The 27,288-nt window shown below is 45.1% G+C and overlaps 1 long non-coding RNA gene across 1 annotated transcript in view; it reads left to right on the forward strand.

Annotated features, from left to right (window-relative positions):
- LOC132207802 (uncharacterized) overlaps nt 1–27,288 on the forward strand; it is a 128,099-nt gene that overhangs the window by 91,503 nt on the left and 9,308 nt on the right. Inside the window, exon 2 of the long non-coding RNA XR_009443841.1 lies at nt 4,361–4,589. This is a non-coding gene — a long non-coding RNA (uncharacterized LOC132207802). The remainder of the gene's footprint in view (nt 1–4,360; nt 4,590–27,288) is intronic.

Here is a 27,288-nt window from a genome sequence, read left to right on the forward strand (position 1 = left end):
AGATAGCTATGTCCCCTGGGCCGGATGGGATTTATCCTCGGATCCTCTGAGAATCCAGGGAGGAGATTGCCGAGCCTTTGGCATTGATCTTTAACTCATCATTGTCTACAGGAATAGTGCCAGATGACTGGAGGATAGCAATTGTGGTTCCCCTGTTCAAGAAGGGGAGTAGAGACAACCCTGGTAATTATCGGCCAGTGAGCCTTACCTCACTTGTCGGTAAAGTGTTGAAAAAGGTTATATGGGATAGGATTTACAATCATCTAGAAAAGAATAAATTGATTCGGGATAGTCAGCATTGTTTTGTGAAGGGAAGGTCGTGCTTCACAAACCTTATTGAGTTCTTTGAGAAGGTGACCAAACAGGTGGATGAGAGTAAACCGGTTGATGTGGTGTATATGGATTTCAGCAAGGCGTTCGATAAGGTTCCCCATAACAGACTATTGTACAAAATGCAGAGGAATGGAATTGTGGGAGAAATAGCAGTTTGGATCGGAAATTAGCTTGCTGAAAGAAGACAGAGGGTGGTAGTTGATGGGAAACGTTCATCCTGGAGACCAGTTACTGGTGGTACCGCAAGGGTCGGTGTTGGGTCCACTGCTGTTTGTCATTTTTATAAATGACCTGGATGAGGGCGTAGAAGGATGGGTTAGTAAATTTGCAGACGACACTAAGATCGGTGGAGTTGTGGATAGTGACAAAGGATTGGTTGCAGAGGGACATAGATAAGCTGCAGAGCTGGTCTGAGAGGTGGCAAATGGAGTTTAATGCAGACAAGTATGAGGTGATGCACTTTGGTAGGAGTAACCAGAACGCAAAGTACAGGGCTAATGGTAAGATGCTTAGTAGTATAGATGAGCAGAGAGATCTTGGTGTCCATGAACACAGATCCTTGAAAGTTGCCACCCAGGGTGACAGGGCTGTTCAGAAGGCATACAGTGTTTTAGCTTTGATTAATAGAGGGATCGAGTTCCGGAACCAAGAGGTTATGGTGAAGCTGTACAAAACTCTGGTGCGGCCGCACTTGGAGTATTGCGTACAGTTCTGGTCACCGCATTATGAGAAGGATGTGGAAGCTTTGAAAAGGGTGCAGAGGAGATTTACTAGGATGTTGCCTGGTATAGAGGGAAGGTCTTAGAATGAATGGCTGAGGGACTTGAGGCTGTTTTCGTTAGAGAGAAGAAGGTTGAGAGGTGACTTAATTGAGACATATAAAATAATCAGAAGGTTAGATAGGGTGGATAGGGAGAGCCTTTTTCCTCGGATGGTGACGGCGAACACGAGGGGGCATAGCTTTAAATTGAGGGGTGAAAGATATAGGACAGATGTCAGAGGTAGTTTCTTTACTCAGAGAGTAGTAAGGGAATGGAACGCTTTGCCTGCAACGGTCGTAGATTTGCCAACTTTAGGTACATTTAAGTCGCCATTGGATAAGCATATGGGCGTACATGGAATAGTGCAGGTAGATGGGCTTGAGATCGGCATGACAGGTCGGCACAAGATCGAGGGCCGAAGGGCCTGTACTGTGCTGTAATGTTCTATGTTCTATGGCCAGCTCTCCCTGTGTTCCGTGTGATTTAACTTCCCTCTTGGACTACCGTGAGGAACCTTCTTGAACGCCTTACTGAAGCCCGTATGCATCCATCTTTCTGCCTTAATGAGTGCTCTTGATTACTACTTTAAAAAACTCAATCAAATTACATGAGTTATGATTTCCTGTGCACATGTGTCCTCGGATCCCATGGACTGTTTCCTGTTCTAACAGTCTTCAAATGGGGGATCTTGTCAAAAGCTTTGCTGATGCCCAAGTAGACTGTATCAAATGCATTGCCCTCATGCACACACCTAGTTAGCTCTTCAGTCATAGATTCATAGAGTCATACAGCACAGAATCAGGACCTTCAATCCCAATCATCTGTACTGATCAGGTGTCCCAAACTTAACCGGTCCCATTTGCCTGTGTTTGGTATCCGTCTAAACCTTTCCTAATTGTGTACCTGTCCAAATGTCTTTTAAATACAGCAATTTTATCTGCCTCGACCACATCTGTTGGCAGCTCATTCCATTCACGAACCCCACCCCCCCCCACCCCTTGTGGAAAGTTGGTTGAAAGTCAAAGCTGTGAATGTTAGAGATTCATCAACAAACCTCTTGCTGTCAACTGAAAGAAACCAGAGCTGATAAATCTCATTAGTAAACAAAATCATAGTTCTCTAGGTTTAGTAACCATTATTTAGTAATTCCTCTTTTAATAGCTCTCACACAGTTGGCTGTCACTGAGGGGACTTCTCCTTGTACATTTCCTGCCATTAACCCAGTGCACTCTACAGGGACAGAAGACAGTAAAACTAAATAAAGAAACTCTAATTCAAAGAAAGAAGAATTATGGAAATGTCCTGCCCTCACCCCTTCTTTCCTCACAACCGCTCCCCACCCCTTTCACAAAGAACGATCAAACGAATGCTGTTGTAACATCTTACTTTGTTCCAATCCTAGTTTATTTGTTGCTGAAACAGACTTTCTTGCTATTGGTCCCTTTGCACTTAACTATTCCAATGCACCCTGCGCACCTCCCGCTTTCTATTCTCGATAAAATCAGGGTCTTCTGCTGTTTATGTTAACCGTTCATAGCACATCCTGTGCCCCTTGACCTGCATCAATTCCAAGTTCAGCAAATCCTCAATTTTAATATTAATTAATAAACTCTAGTTTCGGTTTCAAATCCCTCCACGGTCTTGAATCCCTCCCCTAATCTCTGTAATCCCCTCCAGTCTCCTAGTTTTCAGAGCTATCTACAGTCTTACACTAACTCATTCCTGAACATTTCCAGTTGTAGTTAGCTCACAGGTGGCATTGCTGTGAGCTGCCAAGGTAGTAACACTGGAATTTCTTTCCTCAACCACTCTGTCCCTCAACCAGTTATTCCTCATTTCGTACACTGAGCATGAGTGACCTGCAGTGAGGTCTCAAGGAATTGGAGCCAGTTCACCAGAGGATGAAGTCACACTCCATTTCAGCTACAGGGGATTCAGATGAGAACTGCAATGGGGATGGGGTGGCCGACAGAAGAAGGATTGGTGCATTGGCAGGTTAGAAAGCCTGCCCTTAATGTCACGGAGCATGAAAGACTCTGGCTTCAATCTGGCGCAGTGTTTGGAACCCATCCACTCCAGCACTGAGTTGTGGCCAACCTGATGGGAACAGTTACAGATTGAGTCATGATTGGTATCTCTGCTCCAGAAAAAGCAGAAGCCAATGAAATGGCTGCAAGGTCAGACTCATGTCATCATGCCCAGCAATTCCAGTGCTCAAAGTGCAGTGCATTTCCAGCACTGCTGCCCAGGGCTGGGTGGTGGTGGGGTGGTGGGGGTGACAGTCACAGCAAGAAGTGGCAGTGATGCAATGGGTCATGAAGCACCTGTCTGCAAGTGTCCTTCCCTTATTGCCAATCCTTTGCCTTGTTAGTGCCCTTGCGAACATTGCTGGTCAGCCAGCCAGCCCTGATTTCTGCCACACCTTGCTGTTGTGGTACAGTCCTGGGTGGGCCCTTCTGGAGCTAGAGTTACTCAGGATAAACACAATAAAAATCATCAGCTTTCACCTGCAGTGCCACAGTCACAGGGATCGCACTCTGTGGGAGCATTAAGCAAGAAAAAGGCACCTGTAATACTGGTATGAAGGAAATAAATGAGGGCAGTTGATATTTGCATGCATTATGGCATAGATTGTTCAACATTATTGTTTTGAAATATCGATATTGTGATGGCATTTACTGTTGTTTGTAGACAAGTGGTGCAGTGGTAGTCAACAGCCAAGGAGAGGGAAGGTTCAGCCTTGTTAGTGGAATTTGAGCTTACATTTACCTGTATTACAGTTGGTCGAGTGGATCACAGAAAGTCTGGCAACAAAAAAGCTGCAATGGTTACCTCGTCACTGCTTCCAACTCCTCCTCTTTCTCAGCTGGTGCCCGATCACTGGCAGCGACAGCGTACCCTCATGATGCCAAGGTTGGAGACTGTCAAGAATCATGACGACACCGGCCCTTCTCTGTACTGCAGGACTGCCCCAGAGTGCTCCAGGCAGCAGAAACAACATTGAACTACTCCAGTGGTCTGCACCATTACATTTCCTGTGGTACTTTATGCAGCCCCTCTGAGTGTGTAATACACACTCCCATATGGACCACGTCATCAAACAAAGGCTCTTGTCACCTCCTCATTACTTCAAGTTGTTCAAATGAGGATGGCAGGGCAGAATATTGAAGAATTATTACAAAGTCTTCTGTTCAGTATCCTGCTGCTCTCTGACAAGGAAAACTGAAATGTACTTGATTTTCATGTAATTTTGATTCCCATTACAGGTCCTTATGGGAACAGGAAAAATGACAAGCTGGAAAATTTTGCAAGTAATCTTTGGGCCAGCCTGGAATCTTCCCATCCTCTGGCCATGACCTTGTGACCCTGCTTGGAGGTTGTACTTACAGTTTCAGAAGTGATCAATTCCAGTGAGGATGTCTGTACTAAGGTGAAAGCTCACGCACAGTTCTTCACGACGGGAAAAATGGCTCCATTCAGACTCTGGAGATTCAGGTATTCCACTGAGAATCGTTGTCTCCTTCATCATTCACCTTATTCCAGTCACCTGTCCTGCTCTGTGTGATTTCTGTCCATTCTCTCAGTCATGCTTGTCTGAGGGGATAGCCACTACTGTAGCCCTGTTGTTGACTTGTGCAGTATCCTCACAGTCAGGGAATGCTTCCCCATTCCTGAGAGATTTCAGTTGGCTTAAACAGCTCTGAAAACCACTAAACACTTTTACAAGAGTCAGCGGAAATCCACTTGCATCTAACCTGTAAGTAGTTGGTGATATCTCTCTCCTCACTGCACTGGATTAAGAGAGGATTGTAACTGGAATACTGAGGTCAAAACATATACCATTAGCATCCAAGCAGCATTACGCATACTTCCATCAGAATGTGAATCAGATGACAGGGATTATACCTAGCACTTGGAGAACTGACAGAAACCCCAGGTTACCTTGTCAGGAAAGTTCCAGTGAATGAAGTGCCAACCGAGCACTTACCGTTCGGGGGCAGTCTGTGGCTAAAACCCCACTCACTGAGAGATGCTGGCCAAACAGAGACTAGTGTCTCGCCATTGCAGGTGGTGCCACCAGGAAGGGTGGCTGATGCTGGTACTGCAATTAATCCAATGCTGTTCGTGAGTCATGAACAAATTGGGGCCGTGGGAGAGGTTTTCTGGCCAGGGAATCAGGAGGTTGTAAGAAAAGGTAGTCAGGTGCTATCTGTTTGCCATCGCTACTAATATGGCCTGGCGGATCAACGGTTAGCACTGCTGCCTCACAGCTCCAGGGACCCAGGTTCAATTCCAACCTCAGGTGACTGTCTGTGTGGAGTTTGCACATTCTGTATATGTCTGCATGGGTTTCCTCTGGGTGCTCCAGTTTCCTCCCACAGTCCAAAGATGTGCAGGTTAGATGGCTTGGCCATGCTAAGTTGCTAAGAGTGTCCAGGTATGTGTGGGTTAGGTGGGTTATAGTGGAATGGGTGTGGGTGGAATGCTGCAAAGGTCAATGCTGGGTCAAAGGGTCTGATTGTACACTGTAGGGATTCTATAACTAAGAGTTTTACTTCTCAAACTTTCTGTGTGATATTTGTTCAGCCTAAGTTATTAATTGCCCACTCAGGGGAGTAAAGACCATTTACCAGCCTTCCCAATCGAGACTGCATCAGGGTAAAACTTGAAAGGCAGTCAGGTCCGTACTTACACTCTCCAGCTCAAACCCCGCATAAAGAGAGGGCTGTTAAATTCTACCCGTCATGTACAAAATCCAGCACCTACGTGATTGCCTGCAAAAATGCCATCCATCACTGCCCACAACAGAAGAGTGAACCTGGCAGAAACGCAGAATTGCTACAATGCAGAAGGAGGACATTCAGCCCATCATACTTGCCAAGCTCTCTGAGCACTCTAATTTAAGGCCAATCTTCTACCTTTTTCCAAAAACCCTGCATGTATTTTTTTTTCTGTTTAAGTAACCATCCCTCTTGCGTGCCTTCGCTGAATCTGCCACCACCACATTTCCAGGCAGTGGATTCCAGGCCCAGATCACTCACTGGCTGAATAAAGTATTTTTTCTCACTGCCCATTTGCTTCTTTTGTTAGCATCTTTGAAACTGTGCCCTCTGGTTCTAGATTCATTTTAGGAGTGGGAACATTTTATTCCTAGATAACAAGGTGTAGAACTGGATGAAGAGCTTTCTGAACTTACTTCAGAAAAATGAAGAAGGGTCTAGGCCTGAAATGTCAGCCTTCCTGCTCCTCTGATACTGCTGGGCCTGCTGCGTTCATCCAGCTCAGCACCTTGTTATCTCAGATTCCCCAGCATCTGCAGTTCCTGCTATCTCTGAAGCATTTTATTCCTATCTGCTTTCTCCTGAGCACTCATGGTTTTGGAAAGTTTCTATCCAGTTTCCAAGGAAAGCAGTCCCAGTACCTTGAAAAAATCCTCATAACTGAGTTTCTCATCCCTGAGAATCATTCTCATAAATGGAGGCGTTGTGACAACATCACTGGACTAGTAATCCGGAGATTCAGGTAATCAGAATCAACTTTCACCATGACGCATGTTTGAATCCAATTTCAATTTAAAAACAACACCCAGGAATGAAAGTCTAATGGCGCCCATGAAATGGACCAACGACTGTGCTGTACATTTCTATGACTCTATGTCTCATAACAGGTCGCAGTACATTGGAGTTTTGTGTCATCTGTACAGTACAATGTTGTCCCCTGCACACCCAAGCCTAGATCATTTATGTACGTATCAGGAAAGCAAGGGTCTCACTACCAGCCTCAGGGGAACTCCACAACAAACATCCTCTCAATCAGAAAAACACCCATCACACTCTCTTTCTTGTGATCAGAGATAATGGGAACTGCAGATGCTGGAGAATCCAGGATAACAAAGTGTGTAGCTGGATGAACACAGCAGGCTGAGCAGCATCTCAGGAGCACAGCAGCTGACGTCAGCTTTGGTGCTCCTGAGATGCTGCTTGGCCTGCTGTGTTCATCCAGCTACACACTTTGTTATATTACACTCTCTTTCTCATCCCTCAGACAATTTTGGATCCATTTTGCTGCTGTCGCTTTCATTCTAAGATTTTCTTCAAAAATTGTACAAAATGCTTTTGGATAGCCCATGCACAGCACAACAGCATCTTTGTCCTTTTCAACCTTCTCTGTTACCTGCGCCTATCTCAAGCATCCAAATGATGTGGGCAAGTGGATACTGATGTTATTGGATCTTAAGACACGGAAAATAACTCATTGATAATGTGGTATCCCAAATTAGAACCATCAGAGATTTACATGTCGGTGATAATTTACACACATGAGAGGGGTGCAGACACTTAGAGCCGTTCAGCCGCTAGGTGAAAACATTTCCGAGTTAATTGCCGCCCTGCGCAGAGTGCACACACAAATCTTGATGACAAGCATGACCCCAAGTCAGACAGCATCATGAGCATTGCTTCCAGATTAAAAATAACCCAGGGAGAACAAGACACTGCCTTTCAGACAGGTGTGGAGATAATTCCCAAATAACTAGCTTGATCCCAGACCACAGATGGGATGTACAATTATGGATTGACCAGATAAGGAACCAGCCAGGGTGCTCAGTGATAACTGGTTAACATGGCGGGGAAGGGAGTGAAAAAATAACGAGACGTGCTAATCGGAATTGAGCTGTATTTGTGTGTTAAGTATAATTGAAGGGGCGTAAGAAGTGGGAGAGGGCTGTGGTGGCGGGTGGAATGATTGATGGAAGCCGCATTTGCTTCTTGTCCAAGTTTAATTCACTTCCGGAGACGCCGGTATTATTTTCAAATTGGCGCTATTTGCAGCGTAAAATTGCAATCGCCAAATGTTATGCTGACTCCTGAGACAGCAGGTTGGCAACCCCCAGTGAAAAGGGACCAGGATGCTAAATCTCCCCTTCCCCTACTGCATCCCTAAACCAGCCCAGTTCGTCCCCTCCCCCCACTGCACCACACAACCAGCCCAGCTCTTCCCCCCCCACCCACTGCATCCCAAAACCAGTCCAACCTGTCTCTGCCTCCCTAACCTGTTCTTCCTTTCACCCATCCCTTCCTCCCACCCCAAGCTGCACCCCCATCTACCTACTAACCTCATCCCACCTCCTTGTCCTGTCCGTCTTCCCTGGACTGACCTATCCCCTCCCTACCTCCCCACCTATACTCTCTTCTCCTATCTTCTTTACTCTCCATCTTCGGTCCACCTCCCCCTCTCTCCCTACTTATTCCAGTTCCCTCTCCCCATCCCCCTCTCTGATGAAGGGTCTAGGCCCAAAACGTCAGCTTTTGTGCTCCTGAGATGCTGCTTGGCCTGCTGTGTTCATCCAGCCTCACATTTTATTATCTTGGGAGAGAGAGCCGTTTTGGTTTGTGATACACGAGACGAGGCTGTCTATGCCTTTCACCCATCGGTAGCTCTCCTCCAGTCCCTGCCTCTGCCTCTATGCACACACACTGCCAGGCATAGTCTTCCTCCCTCTCTGTGTGTGTGTGTGTCTCTCTCTCGCTTCAGCTCCTAAAACGTAAGATGCATCGGATATAAAAACACGCATATAAACACACACACACACACACACATCAACAAGCCAAGGGGAAAGATCAGGAATTACTGCAAGCTGTCAAAACCGAAGATGTAGCTGCAGTGCAGAAGCTGTTGCAAAGGCCGAAACAAGGCAAAGCGAGTGAGTACCCTTTACACACCGTTCCATTGGCTGATGTGAATGTGCCTGCGTTTTTTTGTGTGTGTGTGTTTTGCAAATGTCCTGTTATTGTGGAGTAGGAGGGGACGGAGTTTGGTCTGTTGTTCAATATGGGCTCTCCTATCTTGACCGATGCTGTTAGCGACTCTTGATACAGTGCAATCGGTGGGAATGTAGCATTAGCCTGAATAGTGCGTTCTCTCTCCCTCAGACAGCTCCCCTGCATCCCTTAGCTTCACAAGACGGCGCTTTCTGCTCCTAACAGCGCAGATTGAACGTTGAGGATTGATCAGGTCAATACTGGGAATCCTAGATTCCCTATCAACCGGGCAAGAGATTGCAGATAATAAGATGTGAGGCTGGATGAACACAGCAGGCCAAGCAGCATCTCAGGAGCACAAAAGCTGACATTTAGGGCCTCGACCCTTCATCAGAGAGGGGGATGGGGGGAGGGAACTGGAATAAATAGGGAGAGAGGGGGAGGCGGACCGAAGATGGAGAGAAAAGAAGATAGGTGGAGAGAGTGTAGGTGGGGAGGTAGGGAGGGGATAGGTCAGTCCAGGGAAGACGGACAGGTCAAGGAGGTGGGATGAGGTTAGTAGGTAGCTGGGGGTGCGGCTTGGGGTGGGAGGAAGGGATGGGTGAGAGGAAGGACCGGTTAGGGAGGCAGAGACAGGTTGGACTGGTTTTGGGATGCAGTGGGTGGGGGGGAAGAGCTGGGCTGGTTGTGTGGTGCAGTGGGGGGAGGGGATGAACTGGGCTGGTTTAGGGATGCGGTGGGGGAAGGGGAGATTTTGAAACTGGTGAAGTCCACATTGATACCATATGGCTGCAGGGTTCCCAGGCGGAATATGAGTTGCTGTTCCTGCAACCTTCGGGTGGCATCATTGTGGCAGTGCAGGAGGCCCATGATGGACATGTCATCAAGAGAATGGGAGGGGGAGTGGAAATGGTTTGCGACTGGGAGGTGCAGTTGTTTGTTGCGAACTGAGCGGAGGTGTTCTGCAAAGCGGTCCCCAAGCCGCCACTTGGTTTCCCCAATGTAGAGGAAGCCGCACCGGGTACAGTGGATGCAGTATACCACATTGGCAGATGTGCAGGTGAACCTCTGCTTAATGTGGAATGTCATCTTGGGGCCTGGGCTGGGGGTGAGGGAGGAGGTGTGGGGACAAGTGTAGCATTTCCTGCGGTTGCAGGGGAAGGTGCCGGGTGTGGTGGGGTTGGAGGGCAGTGTGGAGCGAACAAGGGACTTGGAATCTCCAGCATCTGCAGTTCCCATGATCTCAAGAGATTGCAGATGGTTTGTAGCGAATCCACGGTTGAGATACAACGCACAGAATCAGTTAGTATGAGGGGAAAGGTGGTTCTGGAGGTTTGCACTGTGCTGTTTCGGCAAAAAAAGTGCCCGACCAGAGAATATCAGGCCAGTGACTAAGATGGTTAAACAGCTAATTCTAGTGGAAAGCTGTCAAGAAGGTAATAGCTCAGAGTCTCGCTTCCGAGGAAGTGCAAACTGGAGATCTTGTTTGACCCACTCTGTGCAGGTTGTTGCTGCTGTGTTGCAAAGAGAGCCTAGAGACGTGAGGGGGGACTCGGATGTGACAAATGCAGTGACTCCACACCCGGGCAGTGGTTTGGCAACATGATTCGGACCCCGTTAGCTTGCAGCCCTCTGGCGTTGTTCCCTGACTGCCGGATGCTCACTGGCTCGCACGCCCCAAACGACCGGGGCTATTTTAAATTTAACCCCTTGATTGATGGGCTGACAAGTGCCTGTTGATGACAAAGCAATAGATGCTGCAGATCTGGTAATTCGAAGCAGTTTTGCTGGGAGACGCTTTAAATGATAGATTTCAATTCTAAAATTAACCAGGATTAAACGGGGGAGACCTCGAGCTGGCTGATCTATGATGTAGTAATAACAGTATTTTCGGAAAGATTGTCTGAGACGCAGGAGTGATGTCTCTCCCAGCTATCCTGGCTGCAAGGAGGAGGAAAAGGCAACCCTTTCCGAACAAGGCACAGTGAGGATTTCTGAAACATTTATGTATCGCTTAACTGGAAACTTGATAATGTACGCCACAATGTGGGAGGGGGAATCTTATTCAGTTCTATATTTGCCGAAAGCTTCACTCCAGATATTTTGTTAAAAATTAAGGAATAATGGGATTTGAAGGGTACACTGCGAGTAAATCGTGGGAAAATGTTAATTTATTTTGATGTGACTTGCTCCTACATGAGTAAAACATATTGTGATTAAGGATGATGGAATAAACTAAAAGCATTATTTGCCAGGATGAGATTCTGTCATAGTCTGGAGATGCGCTGCTCTGCTATCCAGTTATGAAGAGCTGCTGTAGTTGTGTTCTACAAGACTCCAATTGTTGGATGCAGTGGAAGTCTTTGAGGAGAAGACACCATGTCCCTTTAAAAATAGTTTCTTACTGATTGATCATGTCACACACACTACTTTGATTTGTAATTTTCTGGCTTATTCTCTGGTGTTGAGAACCTTTGTGGGTTGACTCTCCCTTTGACCTCATGATCCCTGTTGAGTTTAGATTTTGAATGCGTGGCCTGTGCATTTGTTGGATTTCTCTCTATTGGTTCTCTAAGTTCACTGACTGAATGCAACACTGTATCAATGTTTACCAATAATGATCATATCTGTGATGATGATGCTATTTTCCTTGGGACAGATAATGAAACTCTCCATGCTTCACAAAGTCTGTCTTCGTGTCTATTGGTGCTCCATAATTGGTGACCATGCCTTCAGCTGACAATGCCTTAAGCTCTGGAATTTCTTCCATAAACCTCACCACTCCTTTACCACCCCGCCCCCCCGACCATGTTCTCCTTTACATTATTGGTTATAAAATACCAGAGCGGTTACCTGTGTTGATATCGCCAGTGTCACGTTTGATTAGATCATTCCTCCTATGAAATATTGTGAGACATTTTACTTTTACCAATGCAAGATGCATACATGCTGTTGTTATTAGACAATAAATCGAGGTGGGAGGGTGCGGCATCATTGGGTTTTAAATGGCTGGAGAGGCCTAACGCCAAATACCCAGCAGGTAGCTGTGTTGGGGCTGGGTTTGAGGGTGGGGTGGCAGATGGTGACTGTCTCTTCTAAATTAGCCCATGCTCCCATTCGAGGATCATATGTAATGCCTTGCTTATCACCAGTCTTCAAAATTCTGACAACACCCCAACTCCCCAACATATCCTCACTAGGGCCTACCAATTCTTCTCACTTGGTGAGCTGAATCTGGAACAATTGTCCAAGTCCCAAGTGCAATACCAGTAATGACCACGTCTTCTGGTGGTGCTGCTGGTACAGTGCTGGAATGCTGCCAATCTCTTACTGGCCTGAATCTCTCTGAGGCAGGACATCTTCATGTATAAGCGGAGCAATCAACCCATCAGATGGTTGCAGAGCTTGGCAGACTTCCCCACCTCTGTGCTTTTAGTCAAAGAAGTGGGGAACCCAGAGTCTTGTGTCATTCAGCCCTGAGGCAGTTGACCCTTACTTGCCTTCTGAAGTAGTATAGCAAATAGTTCATAAAAATGGGCAATAAAATGGTGACTTTGCCAGCATAATCCACATAATTAGAACTTTTCTTTATTAAATTGGGAACTCTGTGTGGTGTGTGCAATGCTAATGGAAGTACAGATCCTGGCTAAGCCCAGTGTTCTGTCTCCACCTCCCATGATAATACGAGGTACTGACTGATTGGTTTCTTGGCTGAGACTGTGGCCACTTACTTTGCAGCCAAAAACACGAAGCAGTGTTTTTAGGAGAGGATGGGACAAAATATTTAGAAGAGTGTCGAGAGGGTCCATAAAGTTTTGCAACTGAAGATATAAAAGCTGCTAGAGTTTAAAAATAACTTGGATCTGTATTTGAACTAACATTAATGTCGAGGGCCAAGAGCTGGAAAACAGGATTCAACTTGATAATTTTAATTTGGCTGGCAAAGATGCGCTGGGCCAAATGCTCTCCTTCCATTGCTGCAAATTTCCACGATACTCCAAAATCATGTCAAAGATTTCTGCAGAAGGGTCTTGGCTTGAAACATCAGCCTTCCTGCTCCTCTGATGTTGCTTGGCCTGCTGTGTACATCCAGCTCTACACCTTGTTATCTCTATTGTAGAGCATCTATGTGTCCCACTGTTATTTTACTATCATGCCAGATGTGTAGTACGTGATTTCTCTGCAAGTTGGTATGACAAATTAAAATGATGAGACATTTTTATTCTTTTAATGATAAAACTCAAAATTCCAACTGCACCTATGTCAACTCCTGTGCTGTGACATGTCTTTACAGATTGAAAGGTGCATTTTATTTCAGTTGGGATGATTCTTGGATTTCTGCCAGAATTCAGCAGTTTGAGGTTTGCTGTGACAATTCCATGCCTTTTGACCTTCAACACAATCACAGTGAAAATGACGTGGAAATTACAATATGGATACTGTGTGTGTGTGTGTGTGTGTGTGTGTGTGTGTGTGTGTGTGTGTGTGTGTGTGTGTGTGTGTGTGTGTGTGTGTGTGTACCTTGTGATATTTGATATAATCATTTGATATAATCACTGGCGTTACTTTGGAGAGGTTTTGGTCTCCCCTTTGAATATTGAAGTAGAATGTAAAGCTCTTCCAGAAGTTTCGCTAATGACATAGAGCATCAGTCTGATGAAAACCTACCTCTTCCCCTTGCTACTATCTACTTGTTATTGCAGTATCAGTTTCTGAGACATGCCTTAGAATCCATTAAAGACGTGAATAAAGGCAAACAGTTGCCACTCACTCTAACCAACGTTTTTGTATAAAGATTTTACCCTCTACATGGACATGAGTCTTAATCCCATGTGCCCACTCTGTTCCAGTGAATGCTTTATTCATCCTTACTTTGACCACTTGCTTAACCTATTCCTAAATATTGACTTGGCTGCCTGTTCAGTCATTAATTCTGGTTGCACATTTTGAACTCTATGTGTTTGATGCAGCAGTTGGAAACAAGGGCTTGTGCTGCTTTAGTTATACCATCAATAGAGACTTTAAATAGTCATTAAAGAAAGGAAGAACTGGCACTGAATCAATTACCTGGGGTTTTTTTGTATTCATTCTTAGAATGGAGCTGCTGCTGGCTGGCCAGTATTTATTGCCCACTCATAGCTGCCCTTGACAAGGTGTTGGTGAGCTGCCTTCTTGAACCATGGCTTGGAGGGCAACTTGCAGGTGGTGGTATTCCCATAAATTTGCTGCCCTTATCCTTCTAGATGGTAGTATTTATGAAAGTGTTGGTTTCTAAAGAGCCTTGGTGAATTTATGCAGGGGATTTTGTAGATGATGTGCACAGCTGCTACTTCCCATCACTGGTGGAGGGAATGAATTTTTCTCGCTGTTGCTTTGTTAACTGTAGCAGCTTGCTGTGCCTAAATTGACTGCTGCATTTCCTGACATTGCAATAGTGACTACACTTCCAAAATATGAATACTGCTGAGAAAAGGCATATTTTGCTCCAGTTTTTCAACTTGCACTTAACAGGACAATTCACATCAAATACAATGTAAAAGGATCAACTATTATAGTAAATAAGAAGTGAGTCCTGGTGTTTTCCCTGTGGAAACACCTCAGAGTCCACTGTAATTGCTTTATTCATCTTTACTTCAACCATTTGCTGTACCTGTTCCTAAATATTGATGTGGTTCCACTTCCAAATGAATCAGCACTCTCTTTGTGTACAGCTTTTCCCTTCACTTCTTGCAAATTGCCCCAATAAGTGCAAGATGAAAAGGATAAACAAAATGTATTTTTTTCAAGTTCTGTATTACCAACTGATGACTGCCAAAATACTTCATTGGCTGTAAAGTGCTTTGGAATGTCCTGAGGCCATGAAAGGGAAGAAAGAGAAGGCTTTCTTTCTTAACATTGTGCATTTCACAGCTTTAGGATATCCCAAACAACTTCTGGCCAAGAGAATAGTTGAGAATTGGAGTCACTGTCGTAATGTGGAAACACGGCGGTCCATTTGTGCACAGTGAGATCTCACAAACGGCAACATCACAGTGACCAGAAAACCCCTTCAGTAATATCAGTTCAGAGCTTAGTATTGACCAAAACACCAGGATAACTCTGCTTGACAACAGAGGCATTACATTACCTGAGAGGGAATACGAGTATTTAACAACTAGACACCTGAAGCCACAATTTCAATGGGTAGAGTGTTGGTTCGAATGGTATCATCCAAAGGTCAGCACCTCCAACAAGGGAGCACTGGGTATGTTAGCCTAGATTTTCTTCTCAGGTCTATAGATCCTGACTTGAACAATGACATTCTGTCTTAACGGTTGGAGTGAAACCCACTGAGCTGCAGCTAATATAGAACATAGAACATAGAACATAGAACAGTACAGCACAGAACAGGCCCTTCAGCCCACAATGTTGTGCCGACCATTGATCCTCATGTATGCACCCTCAAATTTCTGTGACCATATACATGTCCAGCAGTCTCTTAAATGACCCCAATGACCTTGCTTCCACAACTGCTGCTGGCAACGCATTCCATGCTCTCACAACTCTCTGCGTAAAGAACCTGCCTCTGACATCCCCTCTATACTTTCCACCAACCAGCTTAAAACTATGACCCCTCGTGCTAGCCATTTCTGCCCTGGGAAATAGTCTCTGGCTATCAACTCTATCTATGCCTCTCATTATCTTGTATACCTCAATTAGATCCCCTCTCCTCCTCCTTTTCTCCAATGAAAAGAGACCGAGCTCAGTCAACCTCTCTTCATAAGATAAGCCCTCCAGTCCAGGCAGCATCCTGGTAAACCTCCTCTGAACCCTCTCCAAAGCATCCACATCTTTCCTATAATAGGGCGCCCAGAACTGGACGCAGTATTCCAAGTGCGGTCTAACCAAAGTTTTATAGAGCTGCAACAAGATCTCACGACTCTGAAACTCAATCCCCCTGTTAATGAAAGCCAAAACACCATATGCTTTCTTTACAACCCTGTCCACTTGGGTGGCCATTTTAAGGGATCTATGTATCTGCACACCAAGATCCCTCTGTTCCTCCACACTGCCAAGAATCCTATCGTTAATCCTGTACTCAGCTTTCAAATTCGACCTTCCAAAATGCATCACCTTGCATTTATCCAGGTTGAACTCCATCTGCCACCTCTCAGCCCATCTCTGCATCCTGTCAATGTCCCGCTGCAGCCTACAACAGCCCTCTACACTGTCAACGACACCTCCGACCTTTGTGTCGTCTGCAAACTTGCTGACCCATCCTTCAATCCCCTCATCCAAGTCATTAATAAAAATTACAAACAGTAGAGGCCCAAGGACAGAGCCCTGTGGAACCCCACTCACCACTGACTTCCAGGCAGAATATTTTCCTTCTACTACCACTCGCTGTCTTGTGTTGGCCAGCCAATTCTGTATCCAAGCAGCTAAGTTCCCCTGTATCCCATTCCTCCTGACCTTCTGAATGAGCCTACCATGGGGAACCTTATCAGATGCCTTACTGAAATCCAAATACACCACATCCACAGCTCGACCCTCATCAACTTTTCTAGTCACATCCTCAAAAAACTCGATAAGGTTTGTAAGGCATGACCTACCCCTCACAAAGCCGTGTTGACTGTATTTGATCAAGCCATGCTCTTCCAGATGGTCATAAATCTTATCCCTCAGAATCCTTTCTAACACCTTGCAGACGACAGACGTGAGACTTACTGGTCTATAATTGCCGGGGATTTCCCTATTTCCTTTCTTGAAGAGAGGAATTACATTTGCCTCTCTCCAGTCCTCAGGTACGACTCCAGTGGAGAGCGAGGATGCAAAGATCTTCGCAAGTGGCGAAGCAATTGCATTTCTCGCTTCCCAAAGCAGCCGAGGACAAATCTGGTCCTGGCCTGGCGACTTGTCAATGTTAATGTTTGACAAAATTTTCAGCACATCAGCTTCGTCTATCTCTATCCATTCCAGCATGCACACCTGCTCTTCAAAGGGTTCATATCCAATGATTGATCTGTATAGTGAGTGAAAGGAAAATGGTGTAAACACCACACTGTGCAGCCTGCTCTCATTCACTCACTCGGAGCAAATTTTCAGAAACTTGCCAGTAGATAGTGAGTGCACCTTCTTATTAAGCTGCTGCTTGTAGCCGCTCCTGCCAGGAGACCTGCTGTCATGGTGTGCCAATTCTGTCTGTCTTATGCCACCCTCATACATCGGTTGTGGTTTGTTGGCAGCCATTCTGTGACACCACTCTGTGACCTGTTCCTGGGAAGATAGGGTTCTCCTGTGAGGAAAGGTTGGATCTGTACCAGTTGGAACTTAGAAGAATGAGAATTGATCCTATGGCAATATATAAAATCCTGAGGGGACTTGATACATTGTGTACAGGGAAAATGTTTCCTCTCGTGAGGGAATCTCAAAAAAGGGGGTACAGTTTAAGAACAGGAGGTCTTCTTTCTATGATGGAGACAAGGAGGATTTCCATCAGAGGGGTATGGGTCTGTGGAATTCTCTTCCCCAAAAAGTATTGGCGGCTGTACCATTGACTTTATTCTAGGTTGAGTTAGATGGTTTTTTGATAGATGTGGGAGACGAGGGCTTGGGGAAAAGGGACAGAGGGGCTTGAGTCCACAAGCAGATCAGCCACTGGATGGTGGAGCAGAGTTAAAGGGCTGAATGGCTTTCTGTTGCTCTCAAATGACATGTTCCTATATTCCGTTCTAACATCCATCATCCAACTGCACATAGGTTGACCCCTCTTCCTGCTGCTGTCCAGAATCTCTTAGCTTGTAAGCTCAGATCAAATAGCCAAAGTTGTGACTCTTTTTTTCTGGGTGTCACTTATTAAACTTGGAGAGAGGAAAAAGGAGTATATGAGTACCTTTTGTTCTTCTCATTTTAGATTCAATCTTTTTATAATATTTCTGAGAACTGCTTGAGAAACAGAGTCATAGAATCATACAGCATGGAAACAGATTCTTCAGTCAAACCAGCCCGTGCCAAACATATTTTCGAGCTAAACTAGTCCCACCTGCCTGCTCCTGGTCCATAACTCTCCAAATCTTTCCTGTTCATGTACGATTCTAAGTGTCTTTTAAGTGTTATAGCATCTAACTCAGGAAATGAATAGTTTTTTTGTGGGTGCATGTGGAATGTACTGTATCATGGTGAGGGAAAGTAAAAGGTGTATTCAGATTGAGGAAATGAATGCTGGCCTGAACAGAATTGGTTGCTTTGTATGGCCTTATTGATTTTGCTTGCCTCTCGTACCTTGTCGTAAAACTGCTTGTAACTTCAAGGAAGGCGAACAGCAATTGCTGTGGGTTTTGCAGAACACATTGTAAGTACATACAGATTTATTTTTTAAAAAAGCTATTAAACCAAAGAAATGGAATTGCACAATAAATCAGAAAGTAACGTGGCAGCCTAGCTGCTTGCTGAAACACTTAGACTTTGTATAGATGGCTTTGTGCTTTGCCATCCACTTTCCACAATGGTTAAAATCATAAAATTGTACAGCACAGAATGAGTGCATTCAATCCATTATGCCTGGGTTGACTGGCGGAAAGAGATTTCTGATCTGCCCCACTTCCCAGTCTTTTCTCTGCACCACTGCAAATATTTCCCATTTTAAACTACTTCATTCCTCCTGCCTCAGAGCATCTTGCTTTCATTGTGCTGCTTGGGTTGGCCTAGAAACACAATTGGCAAAGTGGGTGGGAAGAGAGGTGATTCATTCTGAATGCCTCTTTTTAAAATATTATTTATTTATTGAATGTGGGCATCACTGATACGGGGACAGCATTAATTGCTCATGAGCAGATGCTCCTGAGCTGCCTTCCAAAACCACAGTATTCCCAAAGCGATGATAAGGAGGGAGCTGCAGAATTCTCAATCAGTAAAGATGATGGAATGGCAACATTTTCATGTCAGGATTGTGTGTACATCCGAAGATTGGAGGGAAACTGAGAAGTGATGCCCCCATGTGCCTGCTGTCCTTGCCCTGCTGGTTGGTAGATGTTGTGGGTTCTGGAGAAACCTTTGAAGAAATGTTGTTGCGTTACTGCACTGTATCTTGTAGATTCCAGTTGGAGCATCCACTTTAAGGCATCTACTTGCATCCTCATTCGAGATTCTCTATTCTGAGTGTAGGGAGTCACTTACTATGCTAGTATTGCATGGTGCTGACTTTTACAAGCTGCCAATCAAGATGAAGTCACGGAGAAAAGAAATAGCTGTGATGTGAAGGTACATGACAGATTCCATTGTTACTGTATTGGCTTAGTAGAAATATCACCATTGAGTCAAAAGGTTGTGGATTCAAGTCACACAGCTGGAGAGTATCAGAGAGGGTAAGTGAAGAAGGGTGTTCCTCATGACTGGAGATTGCAGAACCAAAGGTCACAGACTAAGGATGCACAGTAGAACGAAGATGAGGAGAAATGTCTTCGCCAAGAGAATGGTGAGCCAGTGGAATTTTCTATCATTGAATATTTTTAAGACAGAGGTAGATATTGTTCTTCGAGCTAAAGAGATCAAAGAATATGGGGAGAAAGCAGGAACAGCAATGAGCAGGCATGCTCATATTTTATGGTGGAGCAGGCTCAAGAACTGAATGGCCTACTCCCAGTCCAATTTTCTCTGTTTCTATGTTAAATTGGGAAAGGGGAATGGATAATCTGGTAGTTAATTAATTATTGCTTTAAGCATAAAATTAAACTGAACATTTATAACTCACTGACCTAGTTCCAAACACACATAAATAGGATTCAGACTTGATTGATATTCCCCAATAAGGACAAACCAAAGTGCTTTGAAACAGACAAAGTGTAGTCACTGCTGTAACATAGAGAATGTATTTGCATAAGTTCCTACAAACAGTAAATTTACTTGCATGAGCTCCCACAAACTGTAATGTGATAATGACCTGATAATCACTTTTAGCAATGTTGATAGTGAGATCTCACCTGTTTTTCCTCTAAAGAATACCATGTGATTTTTTTTACTTCCACCTGGGAGAGCAAACAAAGGTACAGATTTATCACCAATGCAGCACAGCAGGACAAGAAATGAGAATTGTTACGATTCCAGCTGCTTCAGCAAGTGGAATAGTCAAACCCCAGAATAAAACCTGCCTCGCTAGATCTTTTTCCCCTTTGTCAAACCTTGTGGTCTTTCACTGAAACATAAGCACATCAGACTACAGATTAGATTTTACCAATAAAACAGAAGTTTATTACATTGAAGAAATAAAATAAACCAAAATATCAAATATAGCAGTTTCAAAAATTTCAGAACACATTGCAAAAGAAAGTTACCCATGAGAACTTTCCCCTTGACTACTCTCAAACATAAAGCTTAGCCTTCCTCAGTATTTTCATAGTCTGCAGAATTCTAACAAAATACTTTAACTGTTCTAAACAAGAGATAGAAGTTACAGAGACAGAGACTGCATTGTTTTAAATGACAAAGGAAATGCTTTTGTAAAGCACAAAAAGTGTAGCAATGAGATAAGTACAGGAATAAAAGATGGATCCAGAAAAGGTGTGAATGCTTTCAACAGTTCCATGACCAGCAGCTTTCCAATACAGCCGAAGGCAACATGTTGCTTTATTCTGAAACCTCAGCCAAGATTGCTTCTCAGTGAATCAGTCATGAAACTCTCTGAGGAATACTACAATATGATCAGTGTTACTGCTGTGGAATGCCTACTGAATGTTTAATGTTTCACCACACATCCATAAGGCAGCCCCACAGTCAGTGCACCATCCCTTTACTACCATACTACATGGGCTAGATATAGCTTTCACCTCAGTGGGCAAGAACTTAAATCCAAAAACCTTACAACTCAAGAAATAAATAGTGTTAAAAACCAAAAGAACTGTGGATGCTGTAAATAAGAGACAAAAAACAGAAGTTGCTGAAAAAGCTCAGCCGGTCTGGGCAGCATTTGTGAAGAGAAATCAAAGTTAAGGCTTCAGGTCCGGTCACCTTTCCTCTGAAATAAATAGTATTAGTCACTGATGTATAGCTGACAGTAAAATTCGGCCTTTTTCTCTCCATAAATTCTGCCAGGCCTGTTGAGTTTCTCCAGCGCTTGCTGTTATTTCAGATTTCCAGCATTCTCAGTATTACGCTTTCAATGTAGGCGTCAGCTGGCATACCCTTGGAGGTGTTTGTGTCCTGTTTAGACCTCCCCAATATGAAAACATGTATATGGACATGTGGTTATCTTAGGAAATGATGTTGAAGCATCCCCTAGGCAGGGATGTAAGATGTAGCAATTTCCCCAGATCTTTAACTCCTGCAGCGAGGCGCCAAGAAGCTTTGCCTAGATTTCGGAATGGGCTACAACACGGAAAATCTCCTATACTGTCTGTAATGAATATAGTATCCATCGTTAATCAATTCTGGAGAGGGATTCAGGAGATGAGATTTTTATGAGTAAGGCCTGTGCTCAATTGAAGTGCAAAATACTGAGTTTAAATTCCTTTCCTTGTACATTATTTTCATGTAACTGCAAAATGAATTTGAGATTTCCCATGTATACGAATGATAAACATGCAGCTCTGAAGATGTTGAAGAAATTCACTTTATTAAATAGTGCTCCCCATCAATATTTGCGAGTGAAAATGGATTCTAAAGTGAAATTTCATATCCTACTAAAACAGTGCTGTGTCCAAGGGCACAATTAACTTGTATTCAATGCTTGTCTTTGGGCAAATAATGTGCACAACAGAATCATTGGTTGTTTCCCTTCCGGATCAGAAGCACCTCTGTTAGTCCTCTTTCTCTTCTACAATGTCGAAAACTATACAGTCTGCTCCCAACAAAGTTTTTTCATTTATTCTTCTTTTGCTGGTGCTATGATTCCAGCTGCTGTTGTTACAAGCCAGGCCACATCCGAGAATGAAATCTGACTTGATTATCAATTTTTCTTCAATTTAGTGTGGCAGCCTTTCACTGAAACATAAGCACACAAAGCTGCACATTTGGTTTTAACAATAAAACAGTTCATTGCACTAAAGAAAGTAAAATACAATAAAGCAAACCAAACTAACTATATAACACAGTTTGAAAGGTTGCAAAACACAACAAAACAGCATCCCATGTACTCCCTAAAACAGTCACTTTACAGTTACTTAACAATCTGGAGCGGTTTTCTTTCTCTATCAAATCTGCATGTTAGATTTAACTGCTTCTGCTCAGTTTCTGTCCCTCAAATTGTGGGGTCTTCCTCCTTCACCATTCACACAACTGAGAGTTTAGACTTCCTCAGTGTTTTACTAATCCACACGGTTCTCCCCAGACATTCCAGCTCTGGAAGTTTCACTAACTACACCCTTTCACAAAAATAGCTTATTTCCTTAGCCCCTCTGAACAGTCTCCATTTCTAGGATAGATTATACTTGGTTCTGACCCCAGTTGAGTTGAGAGTATGACTTGGAGGGGAACTTGTAGCTGATAGAGTTGCAAACCATGTGCTGCTCATTGCTCCCCCCCAGTATCTGGAAACATACGCTGTGCCTCTAAGCTGATCAGTATTGTATCATTTATTGTGTATCCTATTGACTAGTTTGCCCTCCCCAAATGCCTTACTGCACATTCCGGCAGATTAAATTCTATTTGTCCCTTTCTGTTAACCGATCAGCCCATTGTTACTATATTCCAAGTCTGCAGCTTTCTTCCTCTTTATCAACCATGCACTCATTTTTAGTCTATCATCTGCAAATTTTTAATGGTGCCCCCTGCACTTAAGTTTGCTTCTTTGCTATCTACCATGAAAGGGAAAGGACCCAATACTGAACCCTGTGGAATCCCAATAGAAATGACCTTTCAACTACAACTACAGTGAGCATTACCCTTTGTCTGCAGTCACTGAGTTTATTTTGTTCCATTTGCTACTTTCCCTCAGATTCCATCACCACCTTCTGTTTTGACCAATTCATCATGTGTGAACTAGTCCAAAGCCACCTTGAAACCTACGTAAGCTGCATCAAATGCTCTACTCTCCTTGACCCTCTTTAACACCAATTCAAATTGGTGCGGCATAGTGACTCTGTGGTTAGAACTGCTGACTCACAGCACCAGGGATCAGGGTTTGATTCCAGCCTCAGGAGACTGTCTGTGCGGAGTTTGCACACTCTCACCATGTCTGTGTGGGCTTCCTCCAGGTGCTCTGGTTTCCTTCCACAGTCCAAAGATGTGGAGGGTAGGTGGATTGGCCATGCTAAATTGGCCATGCTAAATTACCCATAGTGTGCAGGGACGTGTAGATTAGGTGGATTAGCCATTGGAGATGAAGGGTTACAGGGATAGGATAGGGGATGTGTTGGCTGGGACGCTGTTTGGAGGGTTGGTGTTGACTTGATGGGATGAATCGCCTGCTTGCACCCTGTAGGGATTCTATGAATCATGAAATTCAAATATAGAATCAAGTTCATCAGACACAAATGAAATCAGAAAATCCCAGAACTGCTCAGAAGGTCTGGCAGCGTCTGTGGACAGAGAAACAGAATTAATGTTTCATTAACCTGCCATCAGAAGTCCAAAGATAGGTCCATTGTGCTGAATATTTCCAGCGTGTTTTGGTCTTACTTTAGATTGCCAGCATTTGCAGTATTTTGCTGTTGTACTACCCAGACGTGATCACCCGTGAACAAATCCACACTGAGTGTATTTAATTACAAATCGGTAGTTATTAGGACAAGTGACATAAAGTATTGCCAAAAAGGCAGCTTTCAGGAGGAAAGAGTGAAAATGGAGGGGCATGGGAAGGGAATTCCAGAGATTCGGGCCTAGGCAGCTAAAAGTTGGAGGAGGGGTGATGGTCTAGTGATATTATCGCTGGACTGTTAATCCAGAAACCCAAGTAATGTTTTGGGGACCTGGGTTCGAAACCCACCACGGCAGATGGTAGAATTTGAATTCAAGAAATATTTGGAATTAACAATCTAATGATGGCCGTGAATCCATTGTCGATTGTTGGAAAAACCTGTCTAGGTTCACTGATGTCCTTTAGGAAAGAAAACTGCATTCCTTACCTGGTCTGCCCTACATGTGACTCCAGACCCACAGCAATGTGGTTGACTCTTAACTGCCCTCCGGGCAATAAGGGATGGGCAATAAATGCTGCCTGACCAGTGACGCCCTCATCTTGTGAATGAATCAAGAAAAATGCAACAATGTAAAATTAGACAGAGATAGAAGTTACAGAGACAGAGACTGCATTGTTTTAAATGACAAAGGAAATGCTTTTGTAAAGCACAAAAAGTGTAGCAATGAGATAAGTACAGGAATAAAAGATGGATCCAGAAAAGGTGTGAATGCTTTCAACAGTTCCATTACCAGCAGCTTTCCAATACAGCCGAAGGCAACATGTTGCTTTATTCTGAAACCTCAGCCAAGATTGCTTCTCAGTGAATCAGTCATGAAACTCTCTGAGGAATACTACAATATGATCAGTGTTACTGCTGTGGAATGCCGACTGAATGTTTAATGGATATTTTAGTCTCCTGATCAATGGATGTAACAGGGATGCTCTTGAACTCTCCTTGTTCATTCCTCAGTGGAAAATGTTGGGGAAAGAGCACAAGTTTTATACTCTATCAAATCTTCACACCTCGTAATTCTATTATTGGAGCTTCATTCTTGAGACCAGATAGAAGAATGTTTTATTAATATAGATGCTACATAGCCACTAATAAATCTAACAGGAAAGTCAGGAGAAGCAACTTTGCCCAGAAAGTGGTTAAAATTTGAACCAGGAAGAGTGGCTGAAATGATAGCACAGATACTTTTAAGAGGAAGCCAGAGGAGCACATGAGGTAAAGGGGATGGTAGGGTTAAAAAGGGGTAGAAAGAATCTTGTGTGAAACATAGATAACATCATGAGCCTGTTTCTGTACTGCAAACTCTGTTTGTTAAGCATTGACTTCAGAATTAAGCACAGTCTCTCCAGAAAAGGCGATTGTTTAGAACAGTTAAAGGAATAAGTTGTCTCAGAGTAAGGGTTATTATTTGTGAATCTTTCAGACCCCGAGTATTTTGTTTGAATTCTGCAGACTGTGAAAAAACTGAGGAAGGCTAAGCTTAAGTTTGTGAGTAGTCAAGGGGAAAGTTCTCATGGGTAACTTTCTTTTGCAATGTGTTCTGAAATTTTTGAAACTGCTATATTTGATATTTTGGTTTATTTTATTTCTTCAATGTAATAAACTTCTGTTTTATTGGTAAAATCTAATCTGTAGTCTGATGTGCTTATGTTTCAGTGAAAGACCACAAGGTTTGACAAAGGGGAAAAAGATTGAGCGAGGCAGGTTTTATTCTGGGGTTTGACTATTCCACTTGCTGAAGCAGCTGGAATCGTAACGGTTCTCATTTCTTGTCCTGCTGTGCTGCATTGGTGATAAATCTGTACGTTTCCTGGCTGTAACCGTACCAGGAAGTTCAAGAGTTCAGTGAAATGATGCTTCATTATTAACATCAACTTCATCAGGAATACACCACACAGAAAACATTTCCCGAATTCGTAGAATGTCTTCGTGGACAAAGTTGGATCAATGGTTGTTTTAAATTTGTTCTCCACTATGGAAAGTGGAGTGTTTCTCATTCGAACTGTGTATTGTGAAATAGTGGTTAGCTGCTGCTAGTTGTAAGTTATTATTTCATTAACATGAGAGTTCAATATTCCAGCCATTGGACCTTGCATTGTTTTCACTATTATTGTGGTTAACTCATGTGTTTCTGTTTAAAGTGGCATTTGATGAATGCTCGTGGACATTGTGCACAGGGAGTAAGCAATTTAAACTCCTTTAAACACTCTACATAGTCACTTAATTCGTTGCATGGGTAAACCTAATGAGAAAATATATGTACTAATTTATATTTGTGTATATAATATTTATACATATAATATTTTATATATTACATATCTATAATATTTATATGAATATATTTGTGTTGGTTGCATTACCCGAAACACTACTCGGGTAGTGTCTCCCACCCATCCTCCTCGAAGCAAAAAAAAAGTTTCTGTGCGACAGAAGGTAACTAGTTTATTTTTTATTCTTTATTTTAAACAGTCTCTTTGGGAATTTAGAATAATGGGAACGGAGGTCAGGGCAGTTGAATGCTCCTCCTGCAGAATGTGGGAGGTAAGGGTCACCACTAGTGTCCCTGCTGACTACAGCGGCGGGAAGTGCACCCAACTCCAGCTCCTTGAAAACCGCGTGAGGGAACTGGAGCTGGAGCTGGAGCTCACAGGGACTGGCCCCGCAGCCATGTCCCGCTTACAGCGTACTGCCCCCAGCAGCCCTGACCCGCTAGCAGGGACTGGCCCCCGCAGCCCTGACCCGCTCACAGCGACTTGCACCCCGCAGTCCTGTCCCGCTCACCGCGTACTGCCCCCCGCAGACGTGTCCCGCTCACAGGGCCTGGGCCCTGCAGCCCTGTCCCGCACACAGCGTACTGGCCCCCGCAGCCGTGTCCCACTCACAGGGACTGGAGCCCGTAGCCCTGAGCGCTCATCGTGACTTGCCCCCGCAGCCCTGACCCGCTCACAGGGACTGGGCCCCGCAGCCCTGACCCGCTCGCAGGGACTGGGCCCCGCAGCCCTGACCCGCTCGCAGGGACTGGGCCCCGCAGCCCTGACCCGCTCGCAGGGACTGGGCCCCGCAGCCCTGACCCGCTCGCAGGGACTGGGCCCCGCAGCCCTGACCCGCTCGCAGGGACTGGGCCCCGCAGCCCTGACCCGCTCGCAGGGACTGGGCCCCGCAGCCCTGACCCGCTCGCAGGGACTGGGCCCCGCAGCCCTGACCCGCTCGCAGGGACTGGGCCCCGCAGCCCTGACCCGCTCGCAGGGACTGGGCCCCGCAGCCCTGACCCGCTCGCAGGGACTGGGCCCCGCAGCCCTGACCCGCTCGCAGGGACTGGGCCCCGCAGCCCTGACCCGCTCGCAGGGACTGGGCCCCGCAGCCCTGACCCGCTCGCAGGGACTGGGCCCCGCAGCCCTGACCCGCTCGCAGGGACTGGGCCCCGCAGCCCTGACCCGCTCGCAGGGACTGGGCCCCGCAGCCCTGACCCGCTCGCAGGGACTGGGCCCCGCAGCCCTGACCCGCTCGCAGGGACTGGGCCCCGCAGCCCTGACCCGCTCGCAGGGACTGGGCCCCGCAGCCCTGACCCGCTCACAGCGTAATGCCCCCCGCAGCCGTGTCCCGCTCACAGCGTACTGCCCCCCGCAGCCGTGTCCCGCTCACAGAAACTGGCCCCAAAAGCCCTGATCTGCTCACAGAAACTGGCCCCAAAAGCCCTGATCTGCTCACAGGGACTGCCCCCCGTAGCTGTGGCTCACTAACAGGGACTGGCCCTCAGCAGTCCTGTCCCGCTCACAGCGCACTGCCCCCCCGCAGCCCTGTCCCGCTCACAGCGCACTGCCCCCCCGCAGC

The sequence above is a fragment of the Stegostoma tigrinum genome, unplaced genomic scaffold, assembly GCF_030684315.1.
Source record: "Stegostoma tigrinum isolate sSteTig4 unplaced genomic scaffold, sSteTig4.hap1 scaffold_160, whole genome shotgun sequence".
Taxonomy (NCBI): Eukaryota; Metazoa; Chordata; class Chondrichthyes; order Orectolobiformes; family Stegostomatidae; genus Stegostoma; species Stegostoma tigrinum.